At 32.8% G+C, this 22,804-nt stretch overlaps 1 protein-coding gene across 1 annotated transcript in view; it reads right to left on the reverse strand.

The window, feature by feature from the left end:
• Sntg1 (syntrophin gamma 1) overlaps nt 1-22,580 on the reverse strand; it is an 863,431-nt gene extending 840,851 nt beyond the window's left edge. The window contains 1 exon segment of the mRNA XM_047561867.1: nt 22,353-22,580. The gene's annotated coding sequence lies outside the window, so the exon portion shown is untranslated.
• Nucleotides 22,581-22,804: the final 224 nt, after the last annotated feature.

The following is a 22,804-nucleotide window of genomic DNA, read 5'->3' on the forward strand; positions in this document are numbered from 1 at the left end:
AAACATTACCCTGTCAGTTGTGGGAAACCAATGGAGATTAATAGGCAAGAGCAAGGAAAGACTAAGATTTGTGTTTTAGCAGATAAAACTGATAGTGGTATAGATTTGAAAAGATTTAGGAACTGATGCTGAGGCTGCTAGTAGAGCTCTGGAGAGAAAAAGCTGGACTGAAAGAAAGTACAGGCAGAATTCAAGGAAGATTATTGATAAGGCATGGGAAAGGAGGTGGCAACAAGCAATGACTATGCCAAAATTATTGGCTTGTAGATCTGGTTAGAGTAACATTTCACCAAGACAAAATCCTGAAAAAAAGAAGGGAGGGAGGCAACAAAGAAGAGCAGAAAGGAGAGAGAAAGAATACACTGTCTTCAAGAGAACTGAAGAAGTCTAAAAAGAAAGGTGAAAGTAAATTTTAAAAATATAATACACTGCATAGTGTTGCTATTTTTCATATGCCCTATTTTTATCTGCAGTTTTACTTGCCATTACTTGTTGCAAAAGCATGGTCATTTGCCCTACATTTCACATTCTGGTTATACCTGAAGGAATCCCAGTGGTGGTAGTGATCATATTTCATTGTCCCGCATATTTCCTGTAAACTATTCTTAGCTCTAGCTCATTATTCTCCAGTAGAAATGGAATGTCAGTCACACAGGTAATTTTAAGTATTTTTAGGAGTCACCTTTAAAAAGCACAAAGAAACAGGCCAAATTAACTTTATAACATATTTTATTTGAGGACACTTGACACACAACAAACAGGACATATTTATAGCATACAGATTGGAACCATCACTAAAATCAAGATGTTAAATATATATATTATCCTTAAAAGTTTCTTCATGACCCTTTGGAATTTCTTTCCCCACCATTCCTGTTTTCTCCAGTCCAAGGGATATAGTTCTGGTTACCATAATTTAACTTGCACTTTCTAGAGTTTTATGTAATTTGATACACATACTTTGGCGGGGACATGTGCTGGGAATTGAGCCCAGAGCCTTATGAATTCTAGGCAAGACTTCTACCACCAGCTACATCCTCAGCCCTGAAACATACACTTTTTTGTCTGACTTAATTTGCTCAGCATAATTATTTTGAAGTTCACTGAGGATGACACATGTATCAGTAGCCAGATTAATAGTTAATTGTTTTTTATTGCTTGAAATTATTCCATTACATAAATGTCCATTCACCTCTTGCTAAACTAGACAAAGGTGGTATGAATATTTATGTACAAAAATAAAAGGAAAAAGAGAGTAAAAACTAAGTAAAGGGAAGATTTTACATGTTTGTTGCATATTTTCATCAAAGCAAATAAAACAGACCATGTTATTAAAAAAAAAATGAATCATGCCAAAGTGAATATTATAGAAGAAACCATTGTTTATGTTTCATTCTCAAGAGCATTTATATTTTTATTACTTTACTTGGACCACCTTGGTAATTTGTATTTTAATTATCAAACATGTCAATGATACTTCTACAACAATTCTCTAAAGGTATAATTTGTATAATGATTCTTAAAAGAATATTGAGTTTATTAGAAAATCAACTCATACTAATAAACAGGGAAATAGCAATAAAAAAGAGCTTTGATACCTTCAGCAGATCACTAAATTTTCAAGGAAAATAATTAAAGGAATCTATATAAAAAATAAAGTGGTGTTTTGATCTAAATCAAATTTTAAATTTATTTCTAAAAGGCATTAATTTAACTGACATAATTTTGGTGTACTCTGCTAATGAACCTTATTCCTGTTATGTCATTTAATTCATATCCATTAGTTTGCAATGACCCTTAGGTCTTTGCATTTTTGAAACTCAACCATTGCCAAGTCTATATGATAATTCCAATTAGAATTCTTTTCAGTATTCATAAACTTTTTAAACAAATTTCAACATTAATTAGTTTTAATTGAATCCACTTAAAATTTCAAGTGCCAAAGTTCCTTGCTACCTCTATAAGTTGAAAGATCACAGATCTTATAACAGGGCATTTAACAACCAGAAAGGCACAATCACACTTCATAGGCCAATAGAAAAATTAAAGGAGAATTGAAATTAGAATAGGAATTCGAAGGACCATAAATGAGTACATCTGCTAGGCTCTTAAGTGAATTGCAGTGGTTTAGCAGTTGCCAAGAGCTGGGGGACTCAGTCTCATATCCCTGGACCTGAGTTGCAGGCAGAGAACCAAGGATTATGACAAGATCACAAAAGGAAAGCCACAACTGAGGGGCACATCCTCTTACTCAGTCTTAACCAGGGCTGAAAAGGTGAAAAACAACATGCATTTGAGATGCATGATTTTTTTCTTGTCTCAGCTCTCCTTCTCTTGAACCCATTTTTCCCAGTGAAAAAACATTTTCCAAACATAAAATTCCTCCTAAGCATCTCTACTGTCAACATAGATGTCTGTTGAATGACAAAAATAAATTATGGCCGTGGAGGTCTAAATGAAAGAAATAATATATGTGTCATTTAAAATGTACTCCAAAGTCACCATTTCATTAGAATTTTCTCCAAGCATTTCTTCTCAGATCAGATCATCCAAACATTTCTTCTCAGATCACATCAGAACATCGAGGACACACACACACACACACACAAACACTTCCTTCTGCTCAGTTGTTCTCTCATTACATAAATAAGATTTAGCAAGTCTGAAATAGAATCTTGAATCCATATTTTAAAAGTCTCCCACAATTGCAAGGCAAGTTTTATTAATTGATAATCTAGAAAACTACTTTGTTTACATCTTCAAACTTTTTGATATTGAAAGGTTTAAAATTATTAATGCTCAAAAAGTATTGATATTTATTTTATCATGATTTCTCAACCTAATAAATAATAGTTTCTTTTAAAAATGTGCTTAAGACTTTCCGTCTTTTTTTTATTTTGCAAAAGTTTCAAGAGAAATAATTCCTCCATTTCTGCATATTTTCCTAGGTTCCTTATAACCCCTGCCAGAGATAATTTGTGTTACACAAACATAATTCACATTTTAAAAAAGATTAGATGTTAAATTTATCTTTAACCTGTTCTAACTGGATACTGTTGTCACATGCATATACAGATATGTTGCTGTTATCTGTACATGTACTTTTGATGAAATATCATGTAAGCTAGACATAATCATGGCAGTGACAATTACTATGCTTATTAATTGAATTTATTTCACTTTGCAGAAGAATCACTCTCATTAGACACATATCCTTCAGGAGGATGTTTTCCAGTGAATAATTCAGTTCCACTTTCTCCCCGAGGTCTCTCACTTTTAGATTAAACTTTGCTTTCTCTATCAAAACATTTCCTCCTTAAATCAGTAATTTAATATTCAAGTGGAATTTGGCTCACATCTTCCTAATTTTCAAATACTATTCCATCATGCTTTTCCTGAGAGTAGGTCTATAGTATAAGAAAGAAAGTAAGTATAAATATCAGAAAAGATTTTTGCCCAAGAAAAGGTACATATAATCATGAAAGATATTCTTGTTGAAGGAAGGTATACCTGAAAAGAACTAGAGAATAACAAAGTTTAATTTAGTTTGATATGTTAAGTAGCAGCTCAGGGTTCCTCAATAGATAAGAGGCTTGCTCCCACACATTGACCTCATAGATGGTAAATTATTTTTCTCTGTCAGCATATTTGATTTCTGTTACAAACTAATTGGGTCACAGGAATAAATAAATATCTTGAATATAAATTCTTATGTTCACTTGTTCTTTTCTCTTTGCCAAATAGTTTGTAACCTAAGCAGAGACTATATATACATTGGTTTCCCCACCAAACTCACAAGACTAAAATCAGGTGGTTACCAATAAATATACATCACATGAATTAATGAGCATCAAATATGATGGAATATAAGTGAATAGGCTCACATTGACCCATTTCAAAACTTACTAGGTATGATAATAAGATTGCCTGGTACTGGGATGAGAATAGACATCTAGATTAATGAAGTAAAACTGAGCATTCAAAAATAAGTCCTTACTTGTATGGCCATTTGATTTCCAATAAGGGTGCCAAAATCATTCAATGAGAAAAGAATAGTCTTTACAACAAATGGTCAAATGATGTTAAGACAACTGGATTTTCCCCTTCCAAAAAATATCATACCTGTATCCACCTTTCTACCTACCTATTCGTATTTGTGCCTATCTAAATATATGTAATGGCTGATCCCCATGTGTGGCTTACTTAACATGGATTAAAAATCTATATATAAAGGCTAAATATATGAAACTCTTAGGAGGAAATTTAGTCATAAATGTTAAGTTGCTGGATTAACATTAAGTTTTTAGACGTGACACGAAAATCACAGGCAACAATAAAGATAAATTTGGCATCATCAAAATGAAATCTTTTATGCTTTTTTTGCTGTTAATTCCTAGTGTCCATCTTTACTTTGGTTTTTCTTTTATTTTTTAATTTTTTTTATTCATTGTACACAAATGGGATACAACTTTTCATTTCTCTGGTTGTACATGATGTAGAGTCTCACAGTTCATGTAACCATACATGTACATAGGGTAATGATGTTTGTCTCATCACATTATCTTTCCTTCCCATGGTCCCCTCCCCACCCCTCATTTCTCTCTACACAATCCAATGTTTCTTTCATGCTTAAAAGGACTTTATAAACAAAGTGAAAAGACAACAGAATGGGAGAAAATATTTACAAATCATGTATTGGCTAAGGGTGTAGTACCTGGAATGTTAAAAAAAAAAAATCTAACAACAAAAAGACTAGCAACTTTCTTAATAAAATGGGCAAAAGATGAATAGACAATACCCAAAGAAGATGTACATATTGTCAAAAAACACATGAAAAAATGCTTAGTCCTTAGGTAAAAGCAAATCAAAAGCATAATGAGATACTACTTTATACCTCTCAGGATTTTATAATAAAAAATATTGGTGAGGATGTCAAAAATTTGGAACATCTGTGCATTGTTGGTTGGAATGTAAAATACTACAGCTGCTTTCAAAAACAGTGTTGTCCTTTCTCAAAACCTTAATCAAATAGTTAATGTATATGACCTAGCAACTGAACTTCTGAATAAATACCCAAGAAAATTGAAAACACATATTCACATAAAAACTTGTAATGTTAAAAATCATTGAACATGATGGTTGTATTTATAATAGTTAAAAAGTAGAAACTGGGAGTGTAGCTCAGTGGTATAGCACCAAAGCCCTGGTTTTAATCTCTAGCACCACACACACACACACACACACACACACACAAACACAAATACACACAAACTTTATACTTTAAAGGGGTAAACATATGTTAAAGGAATTATACCTCAATTTATCTTTAAAAAATTATACAGAGAAGAGAAATTATCAGTAAATATAAAGATGTTCTGACAGTAGTAGTAGTAAGGACTACTTTGAGATGGTAAAAACAATGTGTGCCTTCAAACAACACTGAGCATCAACCACAAAAGACAGAGATGTTAATAAATAGTAAATCTATGAGGATTCTGTGGGTGTGCATTTGACTGCTCTTTCAAATTTTTTGTTAAGGTTGAAATTTTTCAAATAAAATATTAGAAGAAAAGTAAATGGGATCTCATTAAAGTAAAATAGTAGAGCAAAATTATGTATGTATTGCTATTTATTAAACTAGCAGACATTCATTTATTGAACAAGATGTTTGAGTTCTTACTATCAAGTAGTTAAAGTATGAGGAGTTAAACAGAAACTGTGTAAGTAAGCTCCTGTACTTAAGGTCAAATTTGCCCCTCATGGTCTATGTCTCTCCCATGACATGGATTTGGAGCTTCATGAAATGCAGAAGGTTGAAGTAAAATGCCTTCCACCTAATTGATGTTTTCAACTATATTAACTTATTTTTACTCTAATGTTAAAAAATAGAAGTGCACAAATTATGTAAAATATATGTGTATGCTTTAACATGTTTTCAAAACTATTAACTAGAAGTGACTACCCAAATTAAGATACTAAAGATCATCAGACTCTTAGAAACCTCCCTCATTCCTCCAAAACCCATCCCATTCTAAAGAGGGAACCAGTGCATTACTCATTCATCCAAAAACAATATGGTTTTCTCAGTTCAGGAAATTTTAATTTGGATGGTATCATAATGTGTCTTGTTTTTTCTTTTGTATTTTGTTGCTCTCACTTAGTATTATGATGATGAGATTAACTTATACTGAGCATATAAGACTCATTCTTTCATTTCTATTGAATAATAATATTCTAATGCATGAATACATGCTAATATATACTGCTAATTGTTACACTTTTTAATTTATTTATATATTTATTGGTTATGTTTATTTTTTATGAAATATGTGGGTATATGTGTAAAAGTGTTTTTCAGAGTAAATTTCCTGGATTTTTTTATGAGTTATTAAGCATCTGTCACTAAAATAGTACCTGAAATACATAGTTTGGATCTGGAATGCCCTCACAGACTGATGTGTTGAAGGCTTGGTTCCCAGCTAGTGGTGCTATTGGGAGGTGGTGAAAACTTTAAAAGGTTGGGCCAAGTCTTAAGGGTGGTGTCTTTAAAGCGGCCAGTGAAATATGGACGAAAACTTTGAAACCACAATCCAAAATAAACCTTTTATCTTCTAAGTTAGTTTTCTCAGGTATTTTATCACAGCAGCAGAAAGTTGACTAACACAAATAATCAAATTAGAAAGAGAAAAGATTTATTTGGGCTCACAGTTTGGGAGTTTTCAGTCCATGACTGAGTGGCCCTGTTGCTTTTGGGCCTGTGGTGAGGGAGAAAAATGGGTTAGGGACTGTGTGTGATGGAGTAAGACCACTTGCCTCATGACAAGCAAGGCAAAGACAGGAAGAAGAAGATAACAGAAGTCCCCATAATCCCCTTCAAGTTCATACCCTAATGACCTAAAACTGCCACTAGGCCCCACTTCCTAAAAGTCCACCACCTCCCAATAAGAGCACCATGAGCTGAGGACTATCCTGTATTCCATTGGCCTTTGGAGCACATTCCATATTCAAACTGTAGCAGTGGAAATTCAAATAATAAATGAAGCCAAACTGTTACCAAAATGTAAGCCAATTTACACTCCCACCTGTAACCTGAAAGCCTGTTGTTCTACAACTTCATCAAAGCATGCTGCATTTAGTACTTTGTCTTATCTCTTTGATTTTGTGATTCTTTTTTGCATTACCACGATTTATTAATAAGTTTGAGCATCTTTCCATTTGAGCCAAGTTTTTGTGATGAGTATTATAAAACATTTAACTTCTTTTTCTGTTGGCTTATTGTTTTACTTAAAGGTTTATTAAAATTTACTTTTTAATCATTGATATTTGTTATGTAATAGTAAAATGTATACAGTGATATGTGTCACTTTCTATTGATAGGTTACTGTATTTATTACTGTCATCTAAGAATAAAATTATTTTCTAATATCCACATTGCGTCTAGCATTTTTGCTGAGTTTTCGCATTAGGTTTAGTATCTTTTAGACTTGGGAAACTTTTTTCTACATGCAAACATTGGAGAGGAATGATAGTGGTTTTGTATATTTTTCTAACCATAAAAATTCTGTTGATTGTTATGGCTTGTTATCAGTTTACTGTATTGGAAAAGACCCTCAATAGAATGTTAAAGAATGTTAAGAATAGAATGGGAATGTTAATATTTAGTGTCATTATTTTGACTCTGATCTAAAAATGGAAAATTTTCAAAATATAAAAATTAAGAATAATGACTTGTGTAATATATGTGTAGCTTCCATACATACGATATATAAATGTACAATTGGCTCATATATCATATATATGATGGTATATAATGCAAAGTATATATTTACATGTTACATATTATATGTACATGTACACACATACACTCAAGATTTAGGAATTTCAGCCTGCATCAAGCTCCCCTAATAATGCTGATGACACAAGTAATTAGGAGACACAATGGGGAGAGGTGGTCATCCCAGGATGGCTGCCCAGGCACCTCGTTTCTGCCTCAGTCTCTTACATCCCAGTGTAAAAGACGACTCTAATTAGGTACACAGATGGACTTTTTCAAAACACTTCCATTCTGTCTCTGAGAAAGTTGAATAACATCTGTAACATTCTTCAAAGAGCCAAACATCCCGATCTATGAATTCCAAAGTGTTTGCTGCCCTCAGTTCTCAATCAGGAAAGCGCTGCACAGATATTCCACAGATGACTCTCCTCCTAGCAAGTACCATCTATCAGGATGCTAGCTATGTGCACATTTATGAAGAGATTACAGTGAGTCACAGGCCTTTATTTTGTCCCCAGGAAAGGAATGATTCACATATTCAATGCTCTCTTCCCCAGTGAATTATATTTTTCTACAAATTTATACATTGCAAATAACCCTTCCAATATATTGACATAAAGTGGTTCATAATATACTATGAGGTTTTTAATGAATTTTGTCTTCAGTAGAAATTGACTTACTTGTTCTCCTATTATCACTCCCTTTTCCTCAGTGTCACAACATAGATTGCTCACTTGTAATTCTGTTGAAGAACCAGTATTTTCTTTGTCAATTTTTCTATACTATGGGTGCTTTTATTTTCATTATTTACCTTCTTATATTAATTATAGTCCTCATTTCATTTCCATTGTGATTAAATTTATATTCTTTTAAAATTTTATATAATGCTAGTATAGTTATTTTCATCCTTTGTTCCTTTCTAAAACTATATTTAAAGCTAGAGAATTATGTTTATGTTGTCTAAATATCCTACAAATGTGAATGTGTAGTATTTATTATTGCTGTTTAAAGTATTTTATAATACCCCTTAAAACTAGTTTTTTGACTTTTATATTGTGGGGAAAATGTTTCTTAATTTACAAATGTGTGGAATTTTCTAGATTAAAAAAAAACATTAAATACATTTTAACAGCAGTTATAGGTTCACAAAAATATTAAGTAGTTTCCATATACCTCCTGTCCCCCACCCACACACTAACAATACCTCATCATAAACATCACCCACCAGAGGGGCACATTTGTTACAATTGATGAACCTCCCCTCACACACCATTATCTCTCAAAGTTCACAGTTTCCTTTAGGGTTCACTGTTGGTGTTGTACATTCTATGGATTTGAAAAAAAGTGCACAGTGACATGTGTCTACCATTACAGGATCATACACAAAAGTTTCACTGCCCACAAAATCCCCTGTGTTTTGTCTATTCCATCCCTGCTTCTCTCAAACCCCTGGCAACCTCTCATATTTTTGCTGTCTCCATAGTTTTTCCCCATCCAGAATATCAGAGAGTTACAATTATTCATTAAGTAGTCTTTCCAGATTGGCTTCTTTCTCTAAGTAAGGTAGACCTGAGGATCCTCTGCTTCTTCAGTTCAATAGCTCATTTTTTTCTTATTTCCTAGTACTAAATAGTATTACTTTGAATGTGACATAGTTTATCCACTCAACTACTGAAAGATATCTTGAATGCTTCCAAATTTGGCAGTTATAAATAAAACTGCAATAAATGTCCCTGTGCAAGTTTGTATGTGCATAAGTTTTCAACTTATTTGGATTGACGAGTTGTATGATTGCCAGATCTTATGGTAAAAGTTTAATTAGACTTAGAAGAAACTGCCAAACCGTCTTCTAAGAGATTCTGTCATTTTGCATTCCCTTAACCAACAAATAATAGTTCCTACTTTTCCACATCCTCTTAAGCGTTTGGTTTTGTTAGAATTTTGGATTTGGGACATTCTACTTTCTTAATTTTGGGAGGGGGGATGATTGTATTGTCATTTCATTGTTTTAATTTGCAATTCTAATTGTTTTTTCTAATTATATATGGTGCTGAAAACTTTATATGCTTATATGTCATTTGTATATCTTCTAAGGGTGTTTGAACTTTTATATAAATTTCAATTGAGCTATTCCTTATTATTACATATTAGGTTTTCTTTTATGTTTTGAATGATAGTCCTTTATCAGTTATCTTTTGCAAATACTTCCTCCCATACTGTAGTCTCTTTTATTCTCTTGATATTGTCTTTTTAAAAAATTGTGTCTTTAATGTTTTATCTAAAAGTCATTGCTGTTTCCAAGGTCATGTGAATATTCTCTTGTGTTATTTTCAAGGAGTTTGATAGTTTTGAATTTTATATCTAGTTTGATGTTCCATTGTATATAAGTCTGTTTAAATTATTTTTATATTTTGCATGTGACTGCCTGTTTGTTCTAGAAAATACACTAGTTATTTTTTGCTAATTCATTTTTTTTATTGTAAACAAATGGGATACATGTTGTTTCTCTGTACATGGTGTAAAGGCATACCATTCGTGTAATCATAAATTTACATAAGGTAATGTTGTTTGATTCATTCTGTTATTTTTTCCCTTCCCCCCACCCCTCCCACCCCTCTTTTCCCTCTATACAGTCCTTCCTTCCTCCATTCTTGCCCCCCTCCCTAACCCTAACTCTAACCCTAACACTAACCCCTCCACCCCCCATTATGAGGGCATGAAGCCCTGGGTTCAATCTTCAGCACGAAAAAAAAAAAAAAATCATTCTCTTAGAATTTTAGTCATATGAAATTTTGAAGTTCATATTATTGCACAATATATAGTTCAATTTTTATGTTGGTTTTGTGAATTTCTTAAAAATTTTAAAATAAAATAAATTTTTAAAAAATAATTTCTAAAATATTTTTTCTAAAATTTTTAATAAATAATCTATATTTGTACAGAGATTTTAAAACATTTTTCCAAACTCATTTTCACATTTTTTTGTCTGTAAACAGGGGAGATTATAAATTTGACAAATATATCACAGTTAACTAGAATATCTTCTTAGAAAATTAGTATTTTTATGGGGACTTTATTAAAACATTTAAATTTTTCATTCATTCCTAGAAAAATGTTAGTTTTTATGCTATTACATATCAGAAACTAATGTTTAGAGAACACAAGAAACCAGTATAAGAGCATCATTTGTCAATAGGAAATTAGTATTTAAAATTTAGTACAATATGACTAACCAAAATCTTATGCTGTTTCTAGTATATGACCTGCCTTTTCAGCACACATTGTTGATATATCCTTTAAATGATTAATAGAACTTAAAGGGAGTTATTTTTTATATTGATTACTATGTAACAAACTACACATGGATATACATAGTACCTAATGCTACTTTTGCCTCAAACTAGAAGCAAACTGTTGAAATCAACCAGTGAATGGGCAAACAAACTCATGTATCCACATCATGAAAACCATTCAGCATTTAAAAGTAATAAAGTACTTATATGGGTAAAAACTTGGGTGGTTCTCAAGATATTACTTGGGTAAATTGTAAAAGAGTTGATATCAAATCCTAGACACTATACCATCCCCTTTGTATAATATTCTCATAATTATAAAATCACAGCAATGGACAACAGATTAGAGATTTCCAGGAAGTGGGGAGTAAGACACACTGTAAAGGTAGAAGAAGGAAGTTCTTTTCTGATGACAATACAGTGTGTATCTTTATTGTAGTGGTCGGTGTGCAAATTCATACATGGGACAAATTACACAAGGTACACACAGACACACACATACACATACACACATGTTCAATTGAGTATGGGTAAAAATAGGTGAAAGCTAAAGATAGCTATAGTCTATTTGATTAGTACTGCAGCAATTTCAGTTCCCTACCATTGTGGGGAGCAAGATGAAGTTTCAGGAGAAATTCTACAACTTCCTTTGAGTCTATAACTATTTCAAAACAAAAAGTTTAAAATGAAGTGATTGAATATAGCATTGCCATATTTAGATGCACCATGACAGTAGTCCAACTGTGCCTGCTTGAGACTTCAGGAAACTTATATCTCACCCCTTCTCTAGTTTCTCAATGTCCTCAGTTGCTCATTTATCCTGAACTATGCTAGGGTTTCATAAAGAGATACCTATTAAATATTACTCAAAATTCCTTTACCATTCTTGGAGTTTTCATCATTAATTAAGTGATTCTATTTCAACTCAGCCATGAACTAAATTTAAACTTATAATGAATTGCAGACATTTTCTGGGTTTGCCTTCCTAAGGTTATAATCTGTTAAAAACGTTTCCAATTTTATTTTGCAATAACACCATAATTCCATGATAGCACTGCTTTTCTCCATTAGACTCTTTTCTTCTTGAATTTGGTCATAACAAATTTAAATAAAATCTATACTGTAATATTCTACATGCTGTGGTGCCCTAAAAATACCTGTACAAACAGGAACTGGTGAGTTATGAGCTGTGTTCACCTCTTCATCAGTATTCTGGCCACTTGGCATTGAATTTTAGAGTCTTGGCAGTATCAACAATACAAGTGTTGAACAGAGATTTTTCTAATAAACTTTTCCCCTATAAAGTATATTCATCTTTCATAATGAAAGACTAAATAATCAAAAATGACTGAACTATTATGTTTTCGATTATTACCTGTAAATCTTATTTCATAATTCTGTATATTATTGAAATTTAGGGGTGCTCCAGGTTTATTACTTCATCAGTTATATATCTTAAATTTTACTGGTTTAGCAGACCTATTTCTTGTACTAATCTTATTCACTAAAAATTAATCTGCTTTGAAATTTTCTTCAAAATACTCTAGAAAATTACAAAATCACTGGTATTATAGGAACACATGTACTGCTTTAACAATTCAATTTATAGAACTAATGATGTTCTATAATGTCTTGATTATCATCTGCTAGACATTTATTGCTAATTCACTTTATAACACACTTTATTAAAAGTCATTAAAACCTGCAGCTGCATCCCGTAATCATTTCCTAAATATAAAGACAGCATTTATAAATGATCTCCTTGTTCAAAATGCTGCCATACAGCTCACAAACTCTTTGTTGGAAGCCAGAAAGCTTTTATTCTTACAAAAAGAAACGCTAAGTAATTCATCAGATGCCAAAACTATTCCCCCTCTTTGGGCACATATTTGTCTTGGTCCAAGTTTCAAATTCCACGTTCTTTAGGAAGACTTATTAGGCAGTTTTAGATTAATACTCAAAATTTTTATCTGAGTGTCATATTGCCCCTACAATTCAATCTCTTAATATGTACCCATGAAAAACTTGCAAAGGGTAAGTAACTTGGCTTAGCTGAGAACACTGAAGTGAAGCGTTTATGCAAATATTCTGGAACTACACATTGAAGGAAGACACTGTATTTCACTTTCAATGTTGTTAATTATGTTCAGGAGTAAATAGCCGATTGAAGGCTTTATAAGCTTGTAAAAATAATGTAAATAATTTCTAGGTTTCATTTAATTTGTTATTCTATAATAATAAATTTATCCATATTATCTCTAAAAAGACTTATAAAGTTCGGTAAGAGTGAAATAAATTTCATTTTTGAAAAAAAAAACGTTTTATTTCTGTGTAATGCAAATTCTTATTTCTCAAAACAATTTCATCCATTCACATGCATGACTGCTACATCTCAGTATTTGTCAAGATTTTTAATAGTATTCCCTTAAATACAATGTGAAATACCTGTGATTTATGCAATTGAGTAGTATAAAACATGAAAAAGGGTTATCACCAAAAAAAAGTTACATTCAGTACAATCATTTACATTTAAGTATTTATTATTTTTTATTTGAGAGGGAACAAAGTAGTCCATTTCAGAAAAAAGCCTGAATAAAAATAGAAAAATAAAGGAGATGAATATTTCTGAAAGAACACCATCATGCAAATCTATAAGCAGATAGTTTCTTGTGATCATGAGTGGCTAATTTGCCTGTTATTGTCACATATAGAGAACATATAGAAATGATGTATAGGGTTTCCTTCCAGACAATGGCTGACAGAAGTATCTTCATTTTCAAGGATGAGAGCATTTCAACTGTAGTTCTCCTCTTTTGCTCACCCTCCTCCATCATGATAAACACCTTCCCACTCCCTATGGTTTAGCCTCATAGACAATGACTCAATGTTTCACAGTAACTCTTTGCAAAAGCTCCCATTATCGCTTTAAACTGTCTGATCCCATCAGCAAGAAGGGAATAGATTGTCCACCGTTTGGTGGTACATTAACTCCTTTGGGTTACTGGGGAGCCCTTTAGTACACTGAAAAGGTAATTTGCTAAATGGCACACTGATGTTTTAGAAAACTTAATTGGTCTCCAGAAAATAGGTAATTTACTCCTGCACTATCAAGATAAAGTCAGGCAATTATCTGGAGAATTTGATGGTTTGAGAAAATAATTTGAATATTGCATAAAAGCAAATTTATGTTTGCCTGAACTTTTTGGGGGAATTACAGTTGTCCCAATGGAACTGACTTGTCTCTGTAGGTCTTCTAGGTCACTCAGTCTCTGTTAAAGATAAAAAAGCACTAAGGAGATTTAGATAGGTCTCCAGATCTTATGTACTCATTCTTCATATTTAGAAATTGAATTCAGAAAAATGTGAAGATTTTTACAACATCGAAGGCAGAGAGGACTAATAGTGTAGATAAGAATATAGAAGAAGGATATAATAAAGAAAGACATCATTATTTGAGACTCTTTCAACCCTTTGGGTCAAATCAATATGACATTAAATAATACTAGGGAATGAAAGTCAATTTTTCCAGTGGCTAAAACAAATGAGTAATTATTGAACACAGTGTGTATATTTCATAGGATCACTTAAAATGAACATACAACTGAGAGAAATCAAACCTTTAAACAACCCTTTCTCAAATAATTTATCTGTCTTTTATGTTGACTATATAGTAAATTGTAATTTCTCTCTTCAGACCAAATCATCACAGACAGAACCAATTTAATGTAACAAAGTATTCACATTTTCAGACATTCCATGTCACCAAATATAAAGGAGAGTGACTACACCCTGGAAATGAAGGGTGGACAGCACAGAGGACTATAATAGTCCTGCAGCACTTTTCTCCACATATTTTTTCTCTGGTCATTCCATTATCTCACCATTGGTTTGATTTTGAGGAGCTCAGTGTCTGAAGATCATTCCAACAATTCCTCAGAAATTGTTGCCTCCATGATGCTCAATGATTCACCTTTAAGCAAACCCAAGGGCCTCAATTCTTCATTCCTTTGATCTCCCATCAACCCTGTTAACTACCTATATGTTTTTAGAATTTCATGTGTTTTACTTTCTCTTTATACTTTTATAAGTACTTTTTCTAAACTTCACTTCCCCTATTCTTTTTTCCATCTGAAATATATTTATGTGCATAAACAATTGTTTTTCTTCTTTTTCTCAAAAAGCTACTACATTTTCCATAGCTCTCCCAATAACCTACATTTCAATAATTCTGAGCTGGATTGATCTGGTTGCTGAAATTCATTGTTCCTCTATTTGCCATCTGGCTTTTGTATCCTTTCATTGTCTATTTTGACAAGTCCAAAGTCCAAGGTCACACCTTTCCTTCAAAGACTATTTTACATTGAGAGGACACTTTAATATTTACCTAGCAAATGTATAACTTACAAAGTATTTCACTTGGACTCCCTCACTTGATTCTTCTTTTGTTCTTATTGGCATCACTAGCATCTAAGCTTCCATTTTTTAAAAGCTTTTTTTTTTTTTTTTAACCACAGTCTGTGGAAATGAAGTGTGTAATGGGTAGAATTATAAGAGAGACAGGTTTATTCATCTCCCCAAAATACTTATAAAGAGATAAAACTATGAAATATTGACACGAAGTCTTAATTTAGACTTAATAATTAGAAAAATCATTTAACTTTTCTGGATCACAGTAATATCATTTGCAAAATATGAGGAATAAAAAAGTTAGCTTCCTAGTCTTGCTATGAGAATCACATAATATACCCAAAGTAGGACTCTAAAAATCATTAATATAATGCCAGATGGCAGGGAATAATACTGTGGATGGAAACCAAATGAGGATGTTAAGTTTCTTGGAATGTATTTACTATGTTGTATGAAGAGTTTTTACAGCAATGAAATTTTTTAACTTTAGCTATAAGCGACTTCCCAGAAACTTGTTCTCATGGAATGAAAACACAAAATGGAAAACAAAAATAAATTGATTAGATGGATAATAAGTAAAACTTATGTTTCTGTAATCAAAAAAATTCTTGAGTGGAGAGTGCGTTTGGAGAGCAAAATGAATAGACTACATGTTGTGAAATTAATTAATTAGATAAGTATAATTTACTTATTCTATCTTTAAATGTAACCTACTGTATTGTTTCTTGGTTCTATTATCTATACTCGGTGTTAAATAAAGTCAATTAAATTAGTTTTATTTTTAGGAGCTCCTCTTCTTTTAAGTTAAAACGAGACCAAGAAATCAAAAGGTAGATATTCTATCTAAACTTGAAAAAACTTGCCATGTAATAAATTAGGAAATATTATTTGGAATTAATGAAAAAAAAAAAAACAAAAATAGAATAAAACCCTATGCAGGAAAAAGTGCTTTTGTCCTACTGGACATTTTATTCCATTTGGGTGTCTTGCTAATATTATTCTTTTTTATGGGGGGTGGGTAACCAGGGATTGAACTCAGAGGCACTCAGTCACTAAACCACATCCCCAGACCTATTTTGTATTTTATTTAGAGACAGGGTCTCACTGGCTTAGCACCTCACAATTGCAGAGGCTAGCTTTGAACTTTTGATCCTCCTGTCTCAGCCTCCCAAGCCACTGGGAATATTATTCACTTTAAAATAATAAAACAAAAGGACACCCTTGAAACTTGAGTATACTGGTAACATTGATAGTCACAGGATGGACATTTTAAGATTATTTTTTCCTTAGAAACGAGAGATCTCTGAGAGACAATAAGGCAGTGACCTTTTCTTGCTGAGTTTTCCATCAACAGTAGATAAATTAAATGACTTTGAAATCTTTGGTAGATTCTTCAACAATATTGTAGTGTCAGTTCTTTCCTAGCCTATATATAGTTCACCTTCTGCTGAAATGTACACCCAGATAGCAATTTAAGGATCACCTGCATCCCTCAATCAATGTAGTTTGCATTGAATCTGTCTTAATTTAAACTCCAGTCTTAGTGTGTAACATTCCCTTGGCCAATCCTCGAACATGTAATGGAACTATTGAGAAAGAGGAGTGGATATGAAAAATAAATGCTTATCTAGAATGAGTGAGGACATGTGAAAGGAAAAGAGAGAGAGAGCGATAAGACAGACAAATGGGAAAATGACAAAGAGAGGCAGACAGAGGCAAATTGATCATATAGACAAATCCTGATTAAAAATGAAGACAGCATAATCTATTTTGATATTTTTATACAAGGGTGGGGAAAAATTTGAAATGTCTACCATCAAACAAACAAATGGTCACTATTAATAAAAGTCATTTAATAAATAAAAATAAATAAGTGTTCTTCTGGAGAAAAAATGAAGACAGCACTGAGGAATGCACACATTACTTGAACACCTGAACCCAGCCATGCCTACTGATATTTACTATTAACTTAAAAACTAGTTCTTAATTCCCAACTACTTTCCACCAGGAAAATATGAGAACATAAGAGACATGTCATGAGAAAAATGGAAGGAAAGTTCAACTAAACCTATGAGTTTTTGGTTGATTCCTAATGGACACAGTAAAGATTTACCTATAGGTCCAAGAAAATAAATGAATTATTAAAATGTTGGTATGATTTCTAAAAGATACTTGTTTTCTGTTAATTTGTTTTATTTACCAAATGAGCATTTTTCCTTTAAAATATTAAATCTTCAGTTAAAATTCTGAAAAAATAGTAATATGTTTGCTAAATACAAATGCAGTTTTAACTACTTCAAAAATTTTATTTTTTAAAAGTGCATGCATTATGTACATTAATTTTGATGAAGTGATAATTAGCAAGTATTCGAATGAATTGATTCAAAGATTTGTTTTTGGTTTGGCAAATAAACACCATAACATTAGCTTGCTGACAAGTTGAAGACCAAATTTATGAAAACTAAAATGATCTCCTGACACTCTGCATGTGTACACAGTGCTGCACAAGCTTCACAATGATAATTCAAAGATGACGTTCTCAGTCTCAAGAAATCAAGAAATTATTTCCATGATTTCTCTCAGTATATAATCTCTTCCATGGCTCTTTATCTGCAGTTACTTTTTAAAAATAAACAAAGACAAACAATAAAACCCAAATTAAAAAAAAAAGTATTACTATGTATTATATAATTTTTATCTCTAGCATAGTCAAATATTTTAACCACAATTGACTGAGGCAACAATCATTTATATTTCTTAAACATACCATCAGCATATTTTTACTGATAGTCCAGAAAACTATATCAAGAAAATGTTAGTAAATCAACTTGAAAAATCATCATAGTTAATTCTAAAGTTCCATCTGATGAATGAGATGTAACTCCAATTTCCAGAGGAGACATGTGAATAGAACCCAGGGTTTGTGCTAAATCAATACTATATCTTTAAAAAGTTTCCAATTTATTCCCATAAAATCAACACCCACAGCGTACATATTTTACTCCATCCCCACTAGTTGGAAACCAAATCAAAAATGCTTTCTGGATGTTTCCAGAGAGTGTGTTTAAAATTTTATTAAGTCCTATGAGCTTTCTTGTCAGTATCATTTATGATAAGTATTAATCCTCTTTCATAGACTAGAAAATTATGACACAAAAACAGTGATGAATTCTTCACAGGTCACAATTAAAGTTGTTAAAATGAACTTGGGCCATAGTGACCTAGGTTTGACTAATTGGTATAGAACATCATGTCAATTTTAAGTAATAAATATTTTAGACCACATTGTGCCTCTCTTGACAAGTTATAGCATTAAAAGATGTAAAGAAAATTACTGAAGAATTATTAGGAATGTATTATTTTCTCTACACTGAGAGTTCTTAAGAATAAGAGGTGTGCCTGTCATAGAGTAACTAGGAGGGAATTTTCCCCTGAATGAATAAATGCTAAAGGAGATTTCTTGTAATAACTCACAGATTGGCACTTATGTTTCCAAAACACTGTCAAAAGCAGCATATTTAGACTTCCTGATAGTCCACAAAGTAGGTATCATTCATTCATTTCATAAATAAGTTCATCTGTATGTGAAGTAGGCTGGGAAAGTTTCCACATTTCAGGTTAAAAAAAAATTATTTCACTAGGTGGAGTGACTTGTATGAGGTCTGATAGCCAGTACATAGAGATTCCTAATCTTCCTCCCTCTTCCTCCTCCTCCTCTTCATCTTCATCTTTGTCTTTGTCTTCTTTTGTACCAGGAATTGAACTCAGGTGTGCTCAACCACATCTCCAGTCCTTTCTATTTTTATTTTGAGATGGGGCCTCACTAAGTTGCTGCAATTGACTTTGAACTGGCAATCCTCCTGCCTCAGCCTCTTGAACTGCTAGGATTATGGGGGGGGGGGAGCTGCCATCACACATAGAGAGATTCCTGATCTTTTGACTTTCAAGTAGTATGTGTCTTCTACATCATGATTCATAACATGTTTTTTACTGCAGTAAGTTGTTTCCCTCGATGCATGCCAGATATAATTCAATTTTTAAGCTAAATGGAGAAAATATCAAATAAGGGGTGTTTCTTCATTTCAGTCCTATTCTACGAATCATTGTAGAGGTTTCTAAGTAGTTAGATCACTATATAAGTCATTTCTGCCTTATAATTTTCTTCATTAGTGACTCTTGCCATACTTGATAGAATGGAATAAATGAACAGATTAGTTGCCTGGAATTTGCACCTTTTGAAAAGTGGGAAAGGTCAATTACCAAAGGACTTTCTTCAATCTCAGTAATAATCATGTCCTGCTGTTACATTTTTTGATAAATTTTGAAACTGGTTCAAACCCAAGTAAATAACTCTGAAGACAACCTATAGGCATTCAAATCCAAGATCATCTATGATTATCAATAATTACATTAGAATATTCAGTTAATATTTATAATTTAAAGATTCCAGCTAGGATGCCCTCTCTCCTCTTCATATTCCATTTCTTGTTGAAGGAAGAAAGGTAACTCAATTGAGTCCAGAGCTCATTTTAATTATCTTCTGCTCCTCTAAATACTTCACATTTTTCCAGTCACATAATCCTATTTCCCTTTACGCTTTAGAGTTTCATATGAAAGCAACACTCAACAACATTTACCCTTACCCATCAAAAGTTTTTTTGAGGGGTGGTACAGAATGGGATTTTGAATTATTAATTATTGTGTCTGGTGCTCCTAAAACCTCATGCATCCTCTTTAAGTACCAAGACAAAATAATCATCGAGGCAAAGGGATTGCTTTAATGAATTAGATGCAGATGTTCCCAAAAAGAGTGCTGATCTCACTTTAGACACAAGTGAAATCAAAATGAAGATTAGTTTCCACTCCCCTCACTCCTTTATTTATTTATTTTTACAATTAGAGATTAGCATTTAGGTGGGCATTAAGTTGTCTTATAAAAGTCTATCTCAATGCAAGAGCATTTTTCCAGAGATAAGGAGTGACAGGCTTCTATACATGTTCATGAGTTAGGAAGAGTGAATTAGAGTTATTTATTTCAGTGAATAAATCTCCAAAGGGATTAGGAAAATGTAACTTTTACTTTGCACAGTTTCAGCTACACATAGAGAAAGTCTGCCCCCTCAACAACTAAGAAAGGAACTGCGTCCATATACCCACAGGCATGCATTCTGGAACACATTCCCTGATTTCATTTTATGGTCCACTGACCAGGGAAGTCTGACTCTGATAATTAATTGACAACCAAAATGATAGTCTAACCACATACTATAACTCTTCTAGAAACGTGATTAAGTCTTCCATGTGGTAATTTCACTTCCACATCTCTCAGACTGAAAAAAAAATTGAATTGGGTTAGGAGCACATTGTAGAAATCTGAATCAATGATACATCTTTCAGCTCCTCAGATAATCATTTCTGACCTATCTAGGGCAAAAGAGCCCCCAAGGATCTCAGTGACATAAATGCCTCTGCTCCCTTTCTGCTAAGCAAGCAGGTTCATGGTAAGTGGTAAGTGACAGTCAAGAATGATTTTTCCTCAGAGTATAATTGTTAATCTAAGCCAATGCAAAACAAGAGGCTATCAGTCCACCCACAAATATCATTGTAACTTAGAGGATATTGTGTCTTAGAGGATATTTATGTTAAAACTGAGAAAGAGAATAAGTATATGAATGCATTTGAAGTATTTTATTATCAGTCTTATAGGCCTATAAAATTAAAAGAAAAACCTTCATAACTCCTGTAGTTTTTCAAAGGGGTAAACTCTTTTCACACACTTGGTTATGCATATACTGTTCCATGTATTTATATGATTGTAAAAGTTCATCCTTGTAAGTCAACTCTGGGCACTGAACTGAACATGCTCATTGGAATTAATCGAGTTCTTTCTGAAATGTCAGGCATGGGCTATAAATTTGTATAACTGCTTTTACCCAGTGAGCCCTTTTTATTAAAGCAGAATGCTTATCAAGGTCACTGTAAAAGATTGTCATTTTAAAGCTCCAAAGGAAGATTCTAGAAATAAGAATCAAGAAAAAACAGATTTACTTAGCATTCTAAAGTTTATGGTTTGTTAATAACCTATTGACCTCTCTCATTTTCTGGATTTCAGTGACAAATGTATTTTGTAGAACTAAAAAGTCAGAATGCTGTCAAAACCCAGCTCTTATAAAGAGACACAATAAAGGTTTTCATTTTCTGCTTTCTATTGGGTCTGGTTTGAGCAATCAGTTTTGAGATTTTAAAGACTGGAGAGGATGCTGAGCAAATATATGTGTGTTTCCTTAGGTAAAATTCTACAGGTGTAGGTGTGCTTGTGGTTTGGATACAGAGAGGAATCAGAGGCTTCTGTATACATGTTTTTGTGATTGTAAATAGTTTGGCAAATTATGACCATATAAAATATATTAGAAGGTAGTTAAAATATCTCTACTTCAACTTTTTGAGTCTTGCACACTATGTAACACAGGCAGAATCACTTTTAAGTGCATACATAAAACCAGAAACACTCTCTTGCAAGACACCAGTTTACAATAGTGTTGAAGAAAAAAATGAGTAAAATATTCACAGATCCAAGCAGGTATTAGATAAGAAATATGAAAGTGTCCAACTAAAAGTTTACTTCAATAATGTTAGCCAACTATATAATATTTTTACTATTGTTGCCACATGAGATACTTCAAAGAGGTAAAATATCTGACTATTATTTTAAGCAAGAGATTTTCTAACATCACGCTCTAGGAATAATAACATAGAACAGAATTATTTATCTTTTCCTTAATTCACAAGAAGAAAAGGATGTTTACGTACTTTCTGTTAAACCTTGGGGAAAGTCATTACAGTAGTAAAAAGCCATAAATAATAGTATTACCACTTACCAGCTAAGTAGAGAAAATAGATGCCTTTTCAGTTTCTCTAACGCGGGGTTTTGAGTAGAGCTCCAACCTCCTCTCACAAAGCTATTTCCAAAAGAGTTACAATCCACTCAGGAACATTCTGCTTATTTCATGAACTGTGGGCCTTTGACTATTTCAACCCCTACTGCAGCGCCCATGATTTCTCAGTGCTTCTAAGAACTTCAACTTCACTCTTCAGCCTGCATCTCTTCTAGCTCCCCTATAGAAAAATTATTCTTGAAGTTGCTGCTGAGAGTTTAACTGTGGAGCAAGAGTACTCCTTAGAGTCCTGTCTCTAGGTGTAGCAGTAAAGTAGGGAGGGTTATTTTTCGTCCATCAAGGAGGGGACACAGAGGCAAGGGGTATGAGGAGGCACCGCCTTTTAGCTGCGAGGAGCAGGGTGCTCAGCTGCCCGTGGCGACGACAGTGGCGGC

Source organism: Sciurus carolinensis, chromosome 1 (assembly GCF_902686445.1).
Source record: "Sciurus carolinensis chromosome 1, mSciCar1.2, whole genome shotgun sequence".
Taxonomy (NCBI): domain Eukaryota; kingdom Metazoa; phylum Chordata; class Mammalia; order Rodentia; family Sciuridae; genus Sciurus; species Sciurus carolinensis.